The following is a 7,888-nucleotide window of genomic DNA, read 5'->3' on the forward strand; positions in this document are numbered from 1 at the left end:
AAGTTACTACACACTCTAATGAAAATCCTTTAATTAAAATAAAAAAGAAAAATGCGAATTTTAAAAGTTTTAAACTCTTAAATCATTAAATAAATAAATTAAGCTTTTAAAATACTAAAACTTATAAATCATTAAAAATATGCCCCAATCCTAACTTAAAATAAATTACCACGTTTTAAAATTGCCAAACTCGTCGCTGGTCTATTTTCCTCGATCCCGCATCGGGTAATCACCTTAAACATGAAACTCAAGAAAACATTTTAACGTGCATCACATAAACATAAATAATGCAATTTAAATAAATCATGCATCACTAAAATAATTTAAACTTAAATAAATAATTTAACAATTAAATAAATGCATGAGATTTACGTGTACTGATTTTGTGCTCTACAGTTCCTCCCCACTTATATAAATTTCGTCCTCGAAATTAAATCTTACCAAACAATTCAGGATAGCGAATCCTCATATCCGACTCTGACTCCCATGTTGCTTCTTCCACTGATTGATTCAGCCACCGTACTTTCACCAACTTGGTCACTTTATTCTGAAGCTTCCGCTCCTGCATGTCTAGAATTTGGATTGGTCTTTCCTCATATGACAGATCTAGAGCAAGCTGCAATGGCTCATAACTCAAAATGTGTGAAGTATTGGCTAGGTACTTCCTCAGCATTGAGACGTAGAACACATTATGTACCCCAGATTTGGCGGTAAGGCTACACGAAAAGCTAATGTCCCAACTTTGTCAAGAATCTCCAACGGTCAATAAATCTCGGTATGAGCTTTCCTCTCTTCCCAAATCTCATAACACCCTTCATGGGTGATATCTTTACAAATACATTATCACCTACGGCAAACTCTAGATCCCTTCTCCTCTTGTCAGCATAACTCTTTTAATGACTCTGGGCTGTCTTCATCTTGTCTCGGATCTTAACAACCACATCTGCAGTCTGCTGAACTATTTCTGGACAAAGTTCTGCTCTTTCACCGATTTCTTCCCAATGAATCGGCGATCTGCACTTTCTCCCATACAATGCCTCGTAGGGATCCATACCAGTAGATGCTTGGAAATTGTTGTTGTAGGTAAACTCCAATAGAGGTAGCTTAGATTCCCAAGTCCCATGGAAGTCGATCATACAGGCTCGCAAGAAATCCTCCAAAATCTGAATCACTCGCTCAGACTGGCCATCTGTCTGAGGGTGAAAAGTTGTACTGAATAGCAACTTCGTCCTCATGGTTGCATGAAAACTCTTCCAAAAGGACGATATAAACCTCGGGTCCCTGTCGGACACAATAGAAACTGGGATTCTGTGCAAATAGACTATCTCCCTGATATAGAGCTCCGCATACTGCGTCATGGAGAAAGTCGTCTTCACTAGCAAGAAGTGTGCCGACTTAGTAAGTCGATCCAATATAACCCAAATAGCATTGGATCCCATGACTGACCTCGGCAATCCAACAACGAAGTCCATGGTGATATTCTCCCATTTCCACTCGGGGATAAGGAGTGGCTTGTGTTAGAGTAGGTGTCCGTCGAGCCAAGTGTTGGCCGAGTGTTAACAATGAAACTCTATGTTTAAGCAATCTATATTTTAGTAATATTTGATATTATTATTTTGGCACATCTTTATCTGTATACCCATGCTAGTTGCATAGATAAAGCCCTTGAATATACAAATAGTAGAAAGAATATGAGATGCTCATATGATGAGTATCATGAAACTCATATTTGTAATACTGTATATTCTAAACGGTTCTTAGTCGATTCAGCCGCCACTAAGAAGGATGTAGGCGACTCTTATTTATCAAGGTGTTGATAAATAAGAATGGAGCAATTGGGGTATGCTCATATAAGGACATGTTTAGTCCGAATCACATAGAGATGTGAACCCACGGCTAGTTGTATCAGTGAACCATTGAGGGCCACACAAGTACTAGCTTTCTAGATCCCGTTGAGAAGTAAAAATAGTTCCATGTGTTGAACGGCTTATAAAGGAGTTTATAAGCGTAAGGAAAAATTAGAAGTATGACTTCTATAAAGGAGAAACTAGTTCAATGTGTTGAACGACTTATAAATGAGTTTATAAGTGTAAAGAAAAATAGAAGTATGACTTCTATGAGAGAAATGTAAATTTTAATTTATGGAAGTGTTCTTAAATTAAAAGTTGGTCAATTGAATAATGTATTTGAAAATTGTGATTTTCATAAACATTATTTTGGACTAAATTAAATTAATTCAAGTGTTGAATTAATTAAACACTAGTGGACCTAGTAGAGTCCAAATAATTAAATTAATTCAAGTGTTGAATTAATTAAATTATATTGAGTCTTGTAGAGCTCAATTTAAATTAATTATTTAACTAGTGGGACTTGAGTAAATTCAAGTAATGTTTAATTAGTCTCAAATATGTTTGAGATAATTAAATTTAGTCCATGGTTTTTAATTTGTTAAAAACCATATAATATGCATGCATGGGAGGTGAAAGGTTGGGAGACAACTTTTTGTATAACCAAGGCTTGGCATGCAACCTTTTTACTTTAACTTTTCCCACAACAAAAAAAAATGTCTCTACTTCTCTCCTAGGATGAATAGTGCCGAAAATACTATTCATTTTTCTCTCATATTTTTGTTCTTCAATTGTTGAGGAAACAATACACTTCTCAAAGAAAAATGCTCTAATTTTTCTAGTGCAAAATTAGAGTGGTTCTAGCTAGTTGGTGGTGGGCTTAATATTTGAGCAAGGTGGGCTCAAAGGAAGCTTGAAGATTGTCTAGCCATTGAAGAGCTTAGTTGTATATCAACTAAGTTGGAGCCATCATCAATCTTTTAAGATTGATAGGTACAATTCTAAACACACTATGAATGTCATTTTTGGTGTTTATTGTATTTGCTACACATTATCATGAGGTGGCCGAATTTTTGATGAAAAATTAAAATTTTTAAACTTCCGTTGCGCTTCCGGTCACCGTAACCGATCCCCTTTCAAGTGGTATCAGAGCTATGGTTACGATTTTGTCTAGCAAATACCAGATATTATATTGAGATTGATTTCTAACCGCATGAGAATGAAATTTGCAACAAAAATCAAGGCATGACAATGGGGAATTTCGGGCAGCATGTTGCTGCCCGTGTCAGGCAGCTCGGGCTGCCCGAGGGGCTGCCCGAAAGGCCCCTACTTTTTAAAAAAAAAAAAAATTTTGTTGCCGGAATCCAGCGACGGAGCTCCGGCGACGGCGATGACGACTAGGGTTTCCAAAAGGTGTTTTGGAATATTAAAGTGTCATGGGCCTTGAGTTGTTGGGCCATTGGATGGCTAACATGTTTGTGAATTTTAAATGGGCCAAGAATGTTTTTGGTGAAAAATAAGTTTTTGGGCCCTTAAATTTAAAATTACAAAAGTTGCAAATATTTTCTCATGAAATAAATAATTTAATTTGGACTTTAATTATTTATAGTAAATTGTGATTTACATGAAATTCGGTTATAAATAAATTAATTAGAAAGTAGACAAAGGTGTTTGTATACTTTGTTAATTTAGTTTATAATCGTGGCGTTTAGTGACTGAATCAAGATATATAATATTGGATCAATTAATTATCACAATAATTAATTGATGGTGTATGATATGTGATATTATGCATGAAGGATGATCAAAAGCCCAAGCCCAATTTGCTAGGTGTATGCTAGGATATTTTGTGTTGAATGATTGTAATAATTATCAATTTATAAAGTGGGCTTGGTTTATGGCCCGTTCCCACCCCATGAGATGTATCCCTATTTGCCATGGATATTTAATTGTAAATATTAGTATAGTGGATGATCAAGATTGGAAGATGGTGGCCATGATGATTATGAAGATCGAAGACATGTAAATATTGGAAGCTAATGTAATAGTTGCATTGCATCCCGTGCATTTACCATAGGATTGGACCTAGGCCCGTGTTTAGCTCACACGGTCCGTTAGTATTGGGGCGATTGATCATCCTTGTTTGTTTACTGTTTATAATATATGCATGATATGTTATAAATAATGAGTATGTGCGTTATTATTATGATAATAACAAAGTTGCATGAGTCCGGCAAACATACGATCAAACATGGCGAGCTTTTAAAATAAAATTAATGATGAGACCTTTCAAAATTAAAAACCCTCATTTTGAATAAGATTCAAAATTAATATCAAGCCCGAAAAGGGGAATTATAAATTTGTTTATAATTTCCTTGTCTTCCATCGACAATGGGTGCATGATGAACGCTACCCGTACTCGGGGCTCGGCTCATATTATTGGGGGAGCTTTGGGTGCCGGAAAGCTGTGACATCCATTGACATGGTGATGTGAACTACGTGGAACTCCCATGATTTCAGCTCATATTATTGGGGGAACTCATGGCGACCGTCCATCAAGGTTCAACATCGATGGGTAAGGCTTGACACGTGAAGATGAACGACGTCATATTATTGGGTCCTAATCAAACGTGAGACAAAAGTTTACGTAGAGGGTTGCATTGTGATGCAATTGGAGACTACCTTTTAGGAATTGTGATTGGCTGATATTATTCGGGATCATAATTCGCTAATTGGACCTTACGTACCTACTGAGGAAAGGAGTTTCCCGTTTTCACTAGAGGGTAGTGAAAGATGTCAAAACAGTGGGAGTAAAAATTTATAAAGTAAAAGTCCATACTTTATAACTTACTAAATATTTTAAAATAGTCATCAACATTTATCTGTTTTACTTTTCAGTACAAATTGACAATGTCTTCGATGCGCAATCCGATATCTGTAATACTCGACAAACACATATTAACTGGACCTAATTACCTCACTTGGCTAAGAAACCTGAAAATCGTCTTGAATTCGGAAAGGGTAGCATATACACTGACTGAGTCGCCCCCTGTTGAGGCTCCGACTGAGTGCAATCCTGAGGAATTGCAGGCTTACAAGGAATGGTGTGACCATGACTTGATAGCCAGGTGTTATATGCTGACTTCTATGAATGATGAGCTGCAGAGGCGTTTTGAGGATGCAAAGAATGCTGCTGACGTTCATAAGCACCTCAAAGAGCTCTTTGGTGAGCAGACTCGGCCTCTTAGGCATGCTACCGTCAAGGAGCTGATCACTATGCGCATGCGAGATGGGACCTCGGTCCATGAGCATGGCCTGAAGTTGATTGGGCTCGTGGATAAGCTCGTTGGCATGGATATGATCTTGCCTTCGGAGTTGACCACCGACGTGTTGCTGTTATCATTGCCTAGCTCATTTGATCCTTTTGTGGTTAACTTCAATATGAACAAGATGGAGCCGACCCTTGAGGAGTTGGTGAATATGCTTGTTACGTTTGAATCAACCATCAAGAAAGAGAAGTTGGTTCTTTATGTGGGTTCTTCATCTGGTACGAAGATTGATCCACATGGGAAGGGAAAGAAGCGTTCTTTCCAACGTCCCAAGAAGAACGTGCCCTTGTTGAGGCAATCTCCGAATCCCGTTGTGGCGGCCATACCAGTAAGGCTGACAAGACTAGTGATGAATGTCATCACTGCAAGAAGCCTGGACATTGGAGGCGAAATTGCAAGGAATATCTGGCCCAGAAGAGTTCTGGAAACGGTATGTTCTAAATTGAAGTAAACATTTCAATTAACTCTACTTCTTGGGTATTAGATACCGGTTATGACTCACATCTCTGTAATGGGTTACAGGTGATGGGAAGAAGTAGGAAGCTTAAGGGAAGGTGAGACCTTCTTGAGAATGGCTATGGAGCAAGAGTTGCTGCCAAGACCTTAAGAAATGTTTACTTAATGTTGAACAATGATTTTAAGTTAATTTTTAAGAGATGTTTTGTTTGTACCTTTTTGGTGAAAAACATTATTTCCATTTCTATTGTGATAAAGATGGATATTCTTGTCTATTTAGCAAAGGTATTTGCAAAATTTACAAGAATGAATGTTTAATTGGTACTTGAGAACTTGAAAACGATCTCTATAACTTAAAATTAAAAGATATTCCACTAAATGTCCATTCAAAGGCATACACCATATGAGATATGGATGGGTAAACCTCCTAAGTATTCTTATCTTAGAATATGGGGGTGCCCTGCTTATGAAGCAGGTAGTGGGAGATAAATTGGATAGTCGATCCATTTTATGTTACTTTGTGGGATATCCAAGGAATTCAGTTGGATATCACTTCTATCATCCCCAAGAAACAAAGGTGTTTGTTTCTAGGAATGCAACCTTTTTGGAAAAGGAATTTTTATTGGATAGAAAATGGGAGATGATAGAACTCGAAGAGGTTCGAGAGACACCCACAATTATAGAACCCACACCCGAAGAGCCAAGTGAGAAGATACAAGCTCCTAGAAGATCCGAGAGAGTCTCGAGACCACCTATAAGGTATGGCCAGCTTCTTGAAGAGGGCCATGATGAGCCTAACCATGGATGTGATCCAAGGACCTTCAAGAAAGCGTTATCTGATGCCGATTCATCCAAATGGCTTGAAGCTATGGAATCTGAGATGAATTCCATGCATTCGAACCAAGTGTGGGATCTTATAGATCCACCTGAGGGAAAGGTTCCCATAGGGACTTGGGACGGATGGGAAGGTATTGACCTTCAAGGCGCGATTGGTGGCAAAAGGATATACTCAAAGACAAGGAGTTGACTTTGAGGAAACCTTTTCACCAGTTGCAATGTTCAAGTCCATAAGGATTTTGCTAGCCATAGCTGCATGGTATGACTATGAGATATGGCAGATGGATGTCAAGACAGCCTTTCTTAATGGGGATATTAAGGAAGAGATTTACATGTCTCAAACCTGGAGGGTTTACATCTATCGGAAGTGAGCATATGGTATACAAACTTCAGAGATCTATTTATGGTCTAAAGAAGGCATCTAGAAGTTGGAACCTCAGATTCGACAGTACAATCAAAGAGTTTGGTTTTGATAAGAATCCTGAGGAACCCTGTGTGTATAAGAAGGTCAGTGGGAGTTTTGTGACATTCCTCGTGTTTTATGTTGATGACATTCTAATCATTGGGAATGATGTAGGAATGTTGCAATCAACTAAGATATGGTTAGCGAGTAAGTTCTCGATGCAGGACTTGGGTGAAGCATCTTTTGTATTGGGATACAGATCTATAGAGATAGATCGAAAAGATTGCTTGGTCTCACCCAGTCCACATACATTGATATCATCGTGAAGCGGTTCTCGATGGATAAGTCCAAGAGAGGACATCTACCAATGTGTCATGGCGTGTCCCTAACCAAGTCTGTCTTTGAAGACTGATGCAGAGATAGCGGCGATGACATCATTCCTCATACATATGCGATTGGTAGCATCATGTATGAGATGATATCTACGCGTCCTGACGTGGCTTTCGCACTAAGTGTAGTGAGTAGATATCAATCGAACCCTGGTCTTCCACACTGAAAGCTGTGAAAGACATCCTCAAGTAGTTGAGAAGGACCAATAAATTGTTCTTGGTCTATGGGTGGAGAACTAAAATTGGAAGGCTATACCGACTCTAGCTTCCAAAGCGATATCGATGACTTGAAGTCAACCTCTGGGTTTGTATTCATGCTCAATGGTGCTGCTCCAAGCAATACAATACTGCGGATTCCAGCACAGAGGCCGAATACATTGCTGCATCAGATGCAGCAAGGGAGGCTGTTTGGATAAGGAATTTCGTCTAAGAGTTGGACGTCATTCCTAATTGAGTTGCTCCTATCCCAGTGTTGTGTGACAACACGGGAGCTGTTGCTCAAGCAAAGGAGCCAAGGTCTCATCAGAAGTCCAAACATGCATTGAGAAAGTACCACATCCTCGGAGAGATTGTGGAAAGTAGAGAAGTGTCTTTTGACATAGTCGGCTCCGCAGATAATGTTGTTGA

Source organism: Primulina eburnea, chromosome 6 (genome assembly GCF_022965805.1).
Source record: "Primulina eburnea isolate SZY01 chromosome 6, ASM2296580v1, whole genome shotgun sequence".
NCBI classification, from domain to species: Eukaryota; Viridiplantae; Streptophyta; class Magnoliopsida; order Lamiales; family Gesneriaceae; genus Primulina; species Primulina eburnea.